The following is a 14,683-nucleotide window of genomic DNA, read 5'->3' on the forward strand; positions in this document are numbered from 1 at the left end:
GTGTTTCTATCAGAATCTCGAAGACAAACAAGCATCCTATCGAATGACCGTGACCGCCCCATCAACACTTATCTTATTCTTGCGGAACTTCCAGGCGGACTCGGTTTTCACCAACCTCCTTGAACTAAATCCATCCCTCTGGTCTCCAGATTTTAGACATGGTTGTCCTGAATGCCTCCCTATTTACAACTTTATCAGCTATTATCAGTGCTAGAAGACAAGACTTCCCTTTTTTCATTGACTCACGCAATGTTGATGGTGTCAATACTTCTTCCTGCTTCTCTTGACCAGTGAGAATAAATCCTGCCCACACCATTTCTAGTTCTTCCTCCATACTTTCATCTTCAGACCAACGTCTAAAAGACAGTCCTTCACCTAAAGCGAAGAAAAAATCTTGCCCTTGAAAGAAGGAGAGGACCGCTTCTCTTCAACAGAAGCTTAATTTATACGGTATCAAAAGGGTCATTTAAAGCCTCTGTTATGAATTGTGTGAATTTTTATAAACTTTATACTTTTTCTATAATACAGTACTTATTCATGAAAAGTAAGAGTTTCAATAAAACTTCTCATGCCATGACTTTTCAACAAGAAAAAGAAAATAATACTGTCAATATGTGCACAATGTCATGCTATTTGTATCCATAATACCTCGTAAAAGGAAAAGAAAATATCAATAAAGAGATATATAATCATCGACACATAAAGGTCATCACTCAACCGCGTAGATGTGTTTCTTTTTTCTTTAATCTTTTTTCTTCAGGAAATTATAATTAAAATCTACTAGAAATAAGATTAATGTAGATTGAATGAAAGAAATTAAAACAAAAGGAAAGTCCATAAGAACCGTATTTAATGCGAGAAAAATAAAAAGAGATCACAAAAGAATCATGATATAAAAATTATAAATTCAACAAATACAACACTCCTAAACATCATTAACAGAGACAAAAAAAATCTTTACAAAATCATCACTGAATGAAAAAATAATATTGCACATGTACGTACAAGAAACACACAAATCATGCACATACTAACACAATCAGCAAATACGCCAATCGCTAACGTCTTGTCTAGAACTTGGACTGGATATGGGTGACGACATTCTTATCCACCTGGAATGCCTTCACTAGAATGTCGCTCGCAATATCCGGATTCGACCCAAACACAGCATTTGCTATGGTGATAACACCAGCGTTTTGACTGCTAAGAGCGGCAATGGCAATGGCATTTCCATTGCCAACATTTCTTTGGTAATGGACGAGGCCAACTGGGAATACAAACACATCACCCTTCTGTATCACTTTTGTGATATGGCGGTTTTCGGGACTAGAGGTGACGAACCCAACTTCAAGACTACCTTCCAAGACTGTCAAGATCTCGGAGGCACGAGGATGGGTGTGGGGAGGGTTGATGCCCCATGGTCATGCATAGTCAATACGGGCAAGTGAAATGCCAAGAGTGTTAAGTCCTGGTATTTGGGCGGCTGTCACAGGGGTCACCTTTGAACCAACTAGATTTGATGTGTTGCCTGCTATATGTAGTCCAGTGGAGGAAAAATCGTTGGCTTGAACTGTCTTAGGATCCTTGCATGCGAAACCATTGACGACCACTGCATGCAATGAATTATAATATCAATGAGAAACAAGCAAGCTGATTAATGAATTAATGTTTTTACTTTCCAAAATAAAAAGTGACATGCATGCCTAGTGCATGCATCATGTAAAACCTCTAGTTTTAGCTGATCTAAAGCTATATATGGATTGAAACAGCTTGCAAACTAGAATAAAAGAAAACATGCATGATGTACTTAATTTTAATTAAGGTCCTGCATGTTGTACCTTGACTGTTGGTATCTGCAACACAGAAATCTTGGAGAGGAGTATTCTCCGATGCCAATGCGGCAGTGAAAGCCAAAGCCACAAGTACTAAAAGGAGAAAGCGAGAGGCCGCCATTGGCAAAGTGTATGAGCAGGCCTGAAGCAAATTAATAGATATGTAAGATAAGTTGTACAGAGAGAGAAGAGATCAGAAGAGTAATTGCGACGATCTGAGTTGTGAAAAGACATGTTTACAAGCTTCCTATATATAGGAGTTAGAGGCTGAGAGACAATAATAATGCAAATTAATTAGACACCATGCATTAAGAATTAGAAGCAGAGTAAGATCAGCCTCCTATCAGGTAGTCTCCTGGCATTAAATTAAGATGCAGGCTTTCTAACGTTTTAGATATTATTCTTGGGGCTGGCTATTAATTATTAAATCATGTGCTGGATGCGCTAGGAATTGATCAAAGAGTTATACACTTTATTTCTACGTAATATTTGACCGAATACAACGCCAAATCCAAGTGGAAGGACGGTATATATGTAGTGGTTCATTTAAAAACCATTTTCTTTTTTCTAGAATTTAATTAGAGAAAAAACAAACGATAGCAGAACATTAATTTAAATGAATTTTTTTTTATAACAAATTCGACATTTTAAAGCTGCTAGATGATGATCATCTATTAATTGATCCTACGTACATTATTCTCTTGATGAGAATGAGAAATTCAAATAAATTATAATACGATTGAGTAAATATATAGGAAGTTCAAATCCCTTTAGCAATAGCAAGAATATTTAATTTCTTCCACTAGTTTTGTAAAACCCGGCTCTTTGCTTCACTCACGTACGTGTTTCACGCCTCTCATTTCCGTTACACAAATAACACCATCTTTCCTTTTTCTTCATGCACGTTTCCTTCCCTTTGTTTTAAGTATTTTGTTTTCTAATTACAGCCAATATATAGATTAAGTTTTTCTCAACCCTAATTGCTCTTCCTTTGTTCTTTTCACGCCGCAGCCTCCCAAACCGTTCGGTCATCACCTCCACAGTCACACGAAATACACTCCTTAAGCCATGCACCACCATCCTCATCGTGTAAGCCCTATCTTAGTGCATCACCGAAAAGCAGAGCAACAGCCAGCCAACGAGTCACCACCTTTCCCTCGGACCTAGCCCACGCGGAACCTCAGCCTTGTCGCCCCCACCCAACGCCTCGTAGCCTCCCTTAGAAGCCTCGGAATACTCTGTTTTAGTTGCCTAAAACAGAGCAGCATCCAAGCCGCTGCAGTCACGCTCCATCGGGAGCTACATCGTGCCGTGCCCCCACAGAAACCGCCGGTGAGGACATTCCTTCACCCCGGTCCGCTGCACACTGCCTCATCCCACGGTGAGCTCGCACCACTTCCAGTGGTGGTCATTGCCTTTCGTTCTCTCCCTCGTCCTCTCACTGTGTGTCTCTCTCTCATTTCTTTCTCTTGCCCTCGCAGCTAGTGACCAAGCGCCACCCTCGTCCGCCGTAGCCAGCCCCGGCTCCACGCCGTCGTGCTCCCCCCACCTCTCCGTAAGTGCTTCCGCCGCACTGTGTGAAGTAATAATTTTTCTGTGTACTTACATATATATATATATATGTAGATGTATACGTAAACTCATTTTTCTGGTGTAAATATATATATATATATATATATATGTGTGTGTGTATATATATACGGATGTATACGTAAATTATGTTAACTTAATAGTAGGAAATAATATTGTTTTGTTTTTATTTTCTGTCCTCTTATAGTACCCCTCCAAGGTTAGTGTTAGGGTGTTAGCTTAATTAAGTTTATGTTATGTACTTCGGATTTGAAATCATGAGTATATTGCGTGGGTTGTAAAGTATGTTTTATTTAGGCGTAGACACATGAATTTATTTTGTTAAATGGGTATTTTTGTTACTAGGGCTTATATTCTATTGGAATAGTTAGTAAGTAGACTGATAAGTAACACTTAAAAAGAATATTTTAACATATCCTTTTAAAAGAATATCTTTGATTTATTATTATTTAAACAAAAGTATGAATTTCTAATTATAATGAATTTATTATAGTTATGTTACTTTGTATTATAAATTATAGTAAGATCTCTTTCATAAATAAGTTAGAATTAAATGTTTAGTCGAAGTCGGATATTGATGAGTTTAGAAAGTGATGTTGGTATGGTGAGAATAATGAGAATTTTGAGTTTGAGGAATTAAAAATAGGCTATTTTAGAAGTTGTAGGCTTGAATATCGAAATACGAGATTGATTGGAGACTTATGGAAATTTACGTGATTATCTTATAGGTGACGATTAATTTTTGTTCGGCATTGTTGAGGAAATTTTCGAAAAGCTAAGAAGTCCAGGTAAGCGGAATTCTTATGCTAGATTTGCATAAAAAGAAATGAACTGAGGTTGGTTTGTAAAAATGTGCATGTTGTTTTAAAAAGAAAAAGTGAAAAACAACCTCATAATATATTTCGCATTCCCTCATGAGATACGTATGAAAGAGAAAAGAAATACTTTTGACATGAAATGTGTAGACATGAGCAATATTTGACATGTTTCTGAAATATGCAAAAGAGCGAATATGATATCATTGAAATTTTTATGCATGTGATATGAAATGATTTGGATCTATTTTTGATCAAATAGAAATGATATGAATATGTTTCGCACGTGTTTTGATATGATAAGGATATGATAAAACTTTGGCATACTTATATGTTCTGAATATGGTTCTGATATGATTATATTGTTCACGTGATAGGGTTGGTACCACTATGATATGATATGAGTGCACCCATTTTGGAAACAAAGTGATCTTTTTACGTGTTCTTTCCTGTGTGCATACTCGGGGCTCCGAGATTGAAAAATGGAAAGTTCACCACATAATACTGCCTGGTTTGGCCACCGGGGATAGCACAACCCTACCACGGGGGTTAAACATGGTATATGATATGATATGATAAGATGAAAATATTCAGTTATGTTATGTCAAAGTGTTTTTGAATATGAAATGGATTCTTAAATATGAATTGTTGATTTGGAGTATAAAAAGATTGAAAAGTCGCTCTGATTTTCTGATAACATTTTTTTATGAGATCTGCATATAAAAATAAAAAATGTTTTTGTTTCTACATACTGAACTTTCTGAAAAGGCTCATGTTTACATACTAGTATATGTCCTCTGCTTACTGAGTTGTTGATAACTCACCCCTTATCTCCACCATCTTTTTCAGATGATTTGAATGCTTCAGTTGAGGATCAAGGATATGGAGCATGGGTGAGAAGAGTTAGAATGATGGTTTAAGCATAGAAGATTTATATGGGTATTGAAAGTTTTCATTCAGTAAGCTTGTTGGGGTCCTGATGTTGTGATTTGTTGGGAGATTGATGTTTATATTAAGACTTTGTATTGTCTTAGAATAGTTATTCTGGAGTAAGTGATGTAAATATATGAGTATTTTGTGCGATAGAGAAAAATTAGAGTATGTACTATGTGGAAGAAAAGTGATTTTTAAATGACATGAGTTAACTCTCCGGACCCTCAGGAACGGGGCGTTACAAGTTTAATTACGATGGAGTAGCATAGCTCATTTCCTCGCTCTACTAAGGATCGGTCGATGGTTGCTATTCGATAGTGAATGTAATGTAAAACTAGTACTATATATATATATATATATATATTGATTTTCAATAAAATATATCCAATATATATTTTTTATAATACTATATACAATTTTAGGTCGTGTACACGTCGCGCATTTCTTAAAAAAATTTAAAAAAGAGTGGTTCAATAATTAAAAAATTGGTTCTTTTCATGTGTCATAATTTACTAACTTTTCAAAAAAATAAAAAAAAGTACGATATTTATATATTTTATGACTATAAATCATTTCTCATAAAAAAAATACATTAATATTAATTATGGGTTGTGGCCTCTAAACATCTATTGTACGTTTTTATTTAATACATTGCGGAGGGGGCTGGGTCGAACTCATGATCTTTATTTTGGATATGTGCGCTTGAAATCAATTGTACGTTCGGTTGGTATTTTTGACCAGTATTAATCGTCCATAACCTAATTTTATAATATATATATAGGTCAGTGTGGGTTGATCTATTAATTTCTAATTATGAAATGCTAGTGCATGTACGTATTTTTTTGTTTTTGGATAAGAAATATCAATTGGTCGGTACGTAACCAGCTTATAGATATATGCTGATCAAAACATTGCTCCGAAGACAAATGTCCAGCTCCTATTACGTCTACTTATGAACTAAATGATCACCTGTCACGATACTAGCTACTAATTAATTACGTCTCTCTATATACATACGAGCTTATAATTCGCACAATAGGCGGACCGTTCACTATTAAAAAATTATTTATTTATGATCAGTTAATTCTAATAAAATGACTATTTACAGTTAAAATAAATCTGTTTTAATTACAAATAATCTTTTCACTTCAATTAAATGGTCACAAAAATTCATTTTTCTTGTAGTGGTTATTTATGTTAAATTTTATAAATTTAAATAGTTTATTATACATAATCACTACCAAAATTATTAAAAAGATTAATATCAAATATATATAAAATTAATGGAGCATGGATAAAAGAGTTCACTTTACCAATAAATATTTTATAGTCAATTTACAATATTAAAAATGTAATTCATATATATAAATGATTGTTCAATTTCTTATAAAAAAAAAAAAAAAAAAAGAAAGATTGTTCAATTTAAAACAAATGTAAAATAGATGCAATTAGTAAGAGACCCGATTGTGAACTAAATAGGATAGCCTGCACAGAAAATATCAAAAGTCGCAAGAATATGCTGCAATTGAGAAAATAAAGGCAAGTGCGAATAGAGATGATATCAAGTAAAAGAATCCATATCATAAAAACTAACCCGTCCAAAAGCTTCTGCTTCACTCCGATGCTAAGAAATTGCAAAATTACACATCTACAAACACAGTTTTATTTGCAACCAAATGGACCCTTTGAAATAAATAAGTAAATAAAATTCTTATAGAAAAAGAAAAACATACTGGATCGAGAGCGTTGGTTCTGGGCCATAGTCAGAGTTCTAGAGTCTCAACTTGAGAAGCTTCAAGAGGGTGTGGACAATCGATTAACTTCAGAGCTTCCTTAATGCGATTTTCAATCTCACTGCACCCCATAACGCAAAAGGCAACATCAACCATCAAGGAGAGATTTTTTAACTTTTTTATTCAATTATGAAAATTATTCAAGGCATTGATTGCAATCATATCGTGGCCAGAGAGCCTTCCCGCTTCCATGTCTCCCGCATCATATCAATATCACCTTAACCAGAGAGCTTTAATGAAATGGGAAAAAATCTCTGAAATGAAGCCCAGACCAGGTAAACAGATCTAACTCAACCGAGGTACTCAGCTATGTTTACTCACCGACGACCCTTCGACTTCACCGACGATCTACAACATGTTGGAAGACCAACCGTCTCCTCCACCAACGGTGCGAAGTGGCCGAGAATCGGAACAAAAACAGCACCCACAACAGCACGGAAGGCCCCTGTTTCTTGCACCAAAAACAGAGCAAGTTATGTGCTCTCAGCCCCGATCCTTCCCCGCATTTCACCACCCTCATGCACTTCACCGGAAATAGAGGACGCCGGAAAGCAAGACTCCATGGTTGGACTGCATCCCCCAGCCCTCGGTTGTCGTTCTCCTCCCGGTAAGGCCACTCCGAACATTCTCTCACGGTGCTCTCTGTTCTCTCTCTCTCATCACTTTCTCTCTCTCTCTCTCTCTCTCTCTCTCAGCGCCTGCTCTGCTGCAGCAGTCACCACCATCAATCTCAGCCCATCTCCCTACGCCGTCGCACGTTCACTTCTCTCTCGGTATGGAGCTCACCTCTCTGTTTGCAAGTAAAGTCTGGTATAGACCTAACCTCTCTGTTTCTGTGGGTAAAAAACAGAGCCTTCCACTTTCAGTGATTTTTGGGTAACTGCCGGTTACAACTGTCGTGGGTGATGGTTTTCTTATGATATCGTTTGCCGATGGAGAAAAGTGCTTTAAGAAGGTATCGGTAATTCTTTTTTGGTTCTTGCTTATCCGTCCTAATGCTATGGAGAAAGCGAGGGTTTCATAGTTGTTCGGATTTATATTATGCTGTTGGGTTGCATCTTTTGATGGTTCGTTTCAGAATCTTGCATTTTTTAAAGGATGTGATCTTCTTAGTTTTTTCTTGATGCATCGTCCATCGTCTTCGTTGCGAAATCTGGATTTGATCGGTATTTGGTTCCAAGAGATCACAATGACCGGTGAAAAGGTTTAATACCAAAAAATTGAAAGTCGGTGTTTGGTTCCAGGTATTCACCGCTTGACGTTCTTCAATTCCTTTTGCACTGCCTGACATTTTTAACTTTTAGCGGTTGCTTGGCTGTTAAGCCAAATAGTACGGACTGAATGCCAATTCATCGATTAAAAACTTAGCTTTTATAGAATTTTTTTTCTTTTTGAAAACTAGCTTTTATATAATTAAATAGATATGTAATACCTTCCATATGTACACGAGTACACAGTCGTGTTTTATTCATGTGTTATAACTTCCAAATCATGTCCTCATCAAATGTGCCCACTTACATATATATATATATTTATATATTTTTTATAATTTTTTTTTAATAGTTAAGAAAGTGAATATTAGAGAATTTGTATTTTTTTTCTTAATGATTAAAAATGTCTAAACCATGTTTAAGAAAAAGGAAAAAACTATTTGCCCTAGTGTGGATATTTGGAAAAAACTATAAATTTTTTTTTTTTTCCTTTCTTTGTGGGGCATTGCGGCTTGTCCATCTCTCCTTGATCTGCAAATGTTGCTGCAGCAATCAAACTACTTGAAGGCTTGAAGCTGCATTCTTGTCTAGAGAAAGACCCCTTGGAATTTATGTGCTTCACCTTATCCGACTAATCGGTCGAGCCTTCCCAGTTTTCATTTCCCACAACAAACAGAAAACTGTAGGTTCCAGTCCTTCCTTTTCAGAGAATATCATTATCCCTTTCGAACGTTTCAAAAAAGAAAAGAAAGTAGTTGGATTATCCGTAAATCTTTTCACAGCAATCACTCCACCCAAGTGCAAGCATGAAGACATTTGCACCCTTGCATTGGACAGGCTCACATCCCTCATAGTGCTCCCATTCCATCGTAAATGGTCCATTGAATATTAATGGGTCCTTCGAATCAGAGGACAATAACATAAGAACCTTAAACTAAAATGTTCTCCAAATAGCTTCCTGCTCCGTCGGGATCTTAGTCGATCGTGGCCATTTAGGCCGCTCAATGGCTTCAACGGAGTCATCCTATTCCGTTGCTATGTTCTGCTTAGGAGGTAATGACGATCAAGAGGGAATAATTTGCAAAGTAGCATCAATGCTTGGCCTGCCTATTACTTCTCCAACAACAAAAAAAAAAAAAAAAAAAGACTTACAGGCCAACAATTTCAAGATCAAGGAGAGATAGACAAGCCGACAATGCCCTACAAAGAAAGGAGCAAAAAAAAAAAAAAAAAAAACGCTTCCGGGTTTCGCAACTCGGATCCCGGATTGGGCTGAGAAAAAATGGGGCCGGATGAACAGTCCTATTGCTTGGAAAATGTAATTGATCCATTCTATAAAAAGAAAGATGAGATTACAGATGGAAAGAAAGAGAATAAATGGATATATAACGTTGTCCACAATAACCATATTTTATGAGAGAAAATTCAAAAGAAACAACACAACAATATATAAGAAATCTATGAATCCAACAAATACACTATTAATTCCTTCAAAGAATTATTGTTGACTCGACATGAAGAAACGACTTAATAGAAAAACAAATTTGCACATAAACTGTCCCGAGACCATTGTCAAACAGAAATGCACACATTAATTATACAATCAACGTTAAATATTACAACAATCTTGGCGGCCTGTCTAGAACTTGGATTGGATATTGGTGACGACATTCTTATCCAGCTGGAAAGCCTTAACTAGAATGTCACTTGCAATATCCGGTTTCGACCCAAACACAGCATTCGCAATTGTGATAACACCAGGGTTTTGACTGCTTAGAGTGGCGATGGCGATGGCATTACCATTGCCAACATTTCTTTGGTAATGAATGAGGTTAACTGGGAATACAAACACATCACCCTTTTGTAGCACTTTTGTGATATGGCGGTTCTCTGGATTAGAGGTGACGAACCCAACTTCCAGACTACCTTCCAAGACCAACAAGATCTCGGAGGCACGAGGATGAGTGTGAGGAGGGTTGATGCCCCATGGTGCATAGTCAATACGAGCAAGTGAAATGCCAAGAGTGTTGAGTCCTGGTATTTGAGCAGCTGTCAATGGGGTGACCTTTGAACCGACTGAATTTGATGTATTGCCAGCCATATGAAGTCCACTGGCGGAAAAGTCATTGGCTTGAACCGTCTTCGGATCCTTACATGCCAAACCATTGACGATCACTGCATGCAATGAAGCATAAAATAAATAATAAAGTACTGAACAAATTGAAAGTGAGTAAGATATAAACTTTGTAGAAGGGAAAAAAAAGGAAAAAAGAAAAAGCTTATTCAAGAAGCTTCTACCTCCCCATATCAAAATGACATCCCTAGCTAGTTGAAATTTGCAAATTACAACAAAACCGGACATACATGTTAGGTTCATTTTGTACCTTTACTGTTTGTATCCGAGACACAGAAGTCTTGGAGAGGACTATGATCCGAGGCCAATGCGGCAGTGGAAGACAAAGCAAGAAGTCCTAGCAGGAGAAAGCGAGACGCCATTGCCAAAGTACTGTATGAGTACTAAGAAGTTGCTATATATATATATATATGGAAGAGGATGTTGTACAGAGAGTCTAGAAGAGAGTAACTGAGATTTGAGCTGTGAAAGAATTGTGTACTGAGCTTCCTATATATAGGAAGAGAATGGGAGAATAATGCGAAGATGTCATTAAGAAGCTGAGAAAGAGTCTCCAACGCCGGCGCTGCATGCATACAAGTGATCGAGATCAAAACAGGCAATTTCCAGGAAATCTCCTCTACGATATATGCAGGCTAGCTAAGGTTTCACTAGCTATGATTTTGTGGCCGGCTAAGAAATATTCTGGACAGAGAAAGAATTATATCTTATCGATCGAGTACTGGAAGGACGGTAGATTCTGCTTAGATTAAAGCCTGCATTATTTATAACATTAATTAATCTATGATCTGTTAAAGACGATGACCTTTTCATTGATCGGCCTAGCTATATACTTAATTTCTAGCTGGACTAAAAGAAAAAAGCTGAAAAAAGGATGATCTAGAACGTCGATGGACTAAATAAATAGTTCAAATTCCGCTTTTGCATGCAATAGCTAGCAAGAATTTGTTTTTATCTTGCTGGTGATATATGTTGCATGATTGACCCCAGGGAATTGATTTGCATAGTTTTTCGGTTCTTAGGGATCTCTTGAATAACGGCGCCATATGATACAACTGTAAAAATTAAATAAGAAAGTATTATAACTTTATCGAAGGCTTTGATCTCTGGTTTAAATTATTTAATTAAGAATTGATAACTGAACTATCTTGAACTATTATCGCGTTTTCTCTTAAAGATATCTTGTATATCCGAGATCCTAACAAGACAAAGTATTGATAAACAATTTAATTACCGTCCGGAATAATATGAATATATCTATCTATCTATTTATATATATATATATTTGGAAAATGCTAGTTTGGTGTAACGCCGCGGTCCCGGATGGGTGGGAAAGTTACTTCTTATCACTTAAAAATTGTATCTCACCGTACAAAAATAAACTCTAATTCCTCAATTACTCAAAGATCTCATTGTTTTAAACGATTTACTCTAAAATAATTAATACTGTAACGCCTCGATCTCGGAGGTCCGGAGAGTTAATTCTTAATACCTAATATCAACTTCAATAACACAACTATAAAGTCCCGAAAATTTCATAAAATATTAATTCATTTACTCAACTCAAAAATCTATATTTCTTCATAGGGACAATAAAGAAATTCTCAATAACATAAATTAAAACTCTCCAAAAACACGAAAATATCCTTAATTCATCATATCAAAATAATCTAAAATAAATCAATTTACTAACTACGACTCTCAAATAAGCACTTGTACCCTTAAACACTTATTCCACTACGATCATCACACCTTGCTAAAACTTCCTAACTACGACTCTCAAATAAGCACTTGTACCCTCAAACACTTATTCCACTACGATCATCACACCTTGCTAAAACTTCCTACTCTTGTTCTCCAGCTGAACCATCAAAATTATCTGAAAAATATATGGAGATAAGGGGTGAGTTATCAATAACTTAGTAAGCAGATGACATATACTAGTGTGTAAACATGAGTATTTACAGAGTTCAGAATTCAGAATAAAATATTTTATTTCAGAAAGCAGAATCAGAATTTTAGTCTTCAAAATGTAGCGTCAGAAGACGTTATCAAAAATATCAGAGCGAAAGTTCAAAAATATTCATAATCAAAATCCTTTTGGCATAGCATAAACTGAAACATCACATCTTATCTTATCAAAACATAATAGATACCATGTTTAACCCCCGTGGTAGGATTGTGCAAACCCTGGTAGCTAACCGAGCAAAAACAGAATGTGAATCTTCCCCTTATTCATTCTCGGAGTCCCGAGTGTGCACATAGGAAAGACCATGCAGAAAACTACTTTGTTTCCAAAGTAGGTACACCAGAAACAGAAAAGTTGGTACCAACCCGAACAGAAGCCACAGTTTTACACCCGTGGTAAGGTCAGAACAAAACAGAAACAGAAAAAGAATGTTATGCCAGAGGATTTCAGAAATCACATCATGTCATATCAGAGTACAAAACATCTTTAGAGCAGAACAAAATCATATCTAAAAAAGCATAATTTATACACAAAATTACATATTTGCTCTCTTTTGCACATTTCAGAAACAGAATATCAAAAATAAGCTCATGTCTACGCCAGTCATGCCAGAAAATACTTTATTCTTAAACAAAATCTCATGAGTAATGCAGAACAAATAACTGAGGTAGTTCAAATTTCTTCTCATAACAAAACATGCATATTTTTCAAAATTGACCCCAGTACATTTTATTTTTATGCAAAATCTAGCATAGGAACCCCACTTACCTAAACTTTTTAGCTTATCAGAATTTCTCCACAGCAGTACTGAACAAAAATCAATCGGTACCTATAAAATAATCACGTAATTCTCGTAAATTTCTAATGATCTATCACATATTTCGATATTGAAGCCTAAGCTTCTAAAATAACCTATTTTAATACCTCAAAAACCTTAAATTTCTCTTAACTCTAAAATCCCATCACTCTCTAAATTCATCAGTGTCCACTTAATAACTCCAACTAAAACACAAAAATCTAACTCATTTACTAATGAAATGAAGTTATAAAATTTAATACTAGCTAATATATTTATACCAAAGTATTGAAAAAAAAAATTAAACAACTACAACTTAGATTCATTTTGAAAATTTACTTAAATCTTATTTAAAACTCATATATTTAGTAATTTAACTTCAATCCGTAATATAAATTCTTATACTACAAAATAAATCATACGCATAGTAGATTATAAAAGCATGTTCAATAAGCACCCATTCAAGGGCATTATGGGAAAGAAAAAAAACATAACCTGCATAGCTCTTTGAAAGCAAAAAGTGGGATTTACACACACGTAACAGTGGCCATGCTTACCGAGGAGGAAGGAGGGACACAACGGCAGGGCTGGGCGAACGTTACAGGTGGTCTACAAGGCGGCGGAGTACTGAGAGATAGAGATAAAGAGTGATGAGCGAGAGAGAAAAACATGGTGAGAGAGAGACAAAGTCATGATAGAAAGAGTGAAACACAGCGCGTGCATGGAAATGTTACCGAGAGAGAGAGAGAGCGGTGGTTGAGGTAAAGGGGTGTAGATCAGTGGCTATGGTAATTCTAATCAGTGGCCATGAATGAAGGTGGGGTGGTGGCTATGGTTCACGGTGCCCTCCATGGATGCTCTGTTTTTGGGAGATAAAATAGAGGATTTTGACTTGGTAAAAGTTGTGGGTTGCTGTTTCTCGTGGCTGTGGAACACGGTTCTGGTGGTTGGTCTGGGTGGATGTTTATTGTAACACCCCGCATTTTAGTATATTTTTACTAAAGGATTATTTTTATTTATTTAAATTTTATTCTCGTATTTTAAAATTGGTTGGATTTTGAATGAGTTTATTTCCATGATTTTTATTTGGTGAAAATTATTTTTTATGTGCTTTCTTAATATTTATTTATTGTTATGCATTTAAATTGCTTTTAATATTTATTTAATTACTGTGGGATTTAATTATTTCAATTTGACTTTACCATTACGTTTAAATTATTTTATTTAACTTGAGGTTTGAAATCGTTTCCGTTGGATCATTTTTGTGACCCAAGTTATGAGAATTGGACCTCATTTCTTTTCCCTCTATTTTTCTTTTCCTTTTCTTTTTCTTTTCTTCTTTTCTTTTTTTTTTCTTTTCTTTTTTTTTCTCCTGCTGGCTTCCTTCTCGCGCGCGAATTCCTCTCTCTCTCTCTCTCTCTCTCTCTCTCTCTCGCCGTGCATGGCTTCTTCCCCAGCCCGCCGCCGTGCGCCGGCGGTGGTTGACACCGCCCGGCTCCACCGCTCCCCTGCCGCCGGCGATCACCTCCCTCCATTTCCAGCTCCTCCATCGCCGCCGTTAACCACCACGAACCCATTGAAGCCGCGGCGTTCCATGCACCACTGCGCCG

The 14,683-nt window shown here is 36.2% G+C and overlaps 1 pseudogene; it reads right to left on the minus strand.

Annotated features, from left to right (window-relative positions):
- Nucleotides 1-1,070: 1,070 nt before the first annotated feature.
- LOC121267017 lies at nt 1,071-10,670 on the minus strand (annotated as a pseudogene).
- Nucleotides 10,671-14,683: the final 4,013 nt, after the last annotated feature.

The sequence above is a fragment of the Juglans microcarpa x Juglans regia genome, chromosome 5S, assembly GCF_004785595.1.
Source record: "Juglans microcarpa x Juglans regia isolate MS1-56 chromosome 5S, Jm3101_v1.0, whole genome shotgun sequence".
Classification (NCBI taxonomy): Eukaryota; Viridiplantae; Streptophyta; class Magnoliopsida; order Fagales; family Juglandaceae; genus Juglans; species Juglans microcarpa x Juglans regia.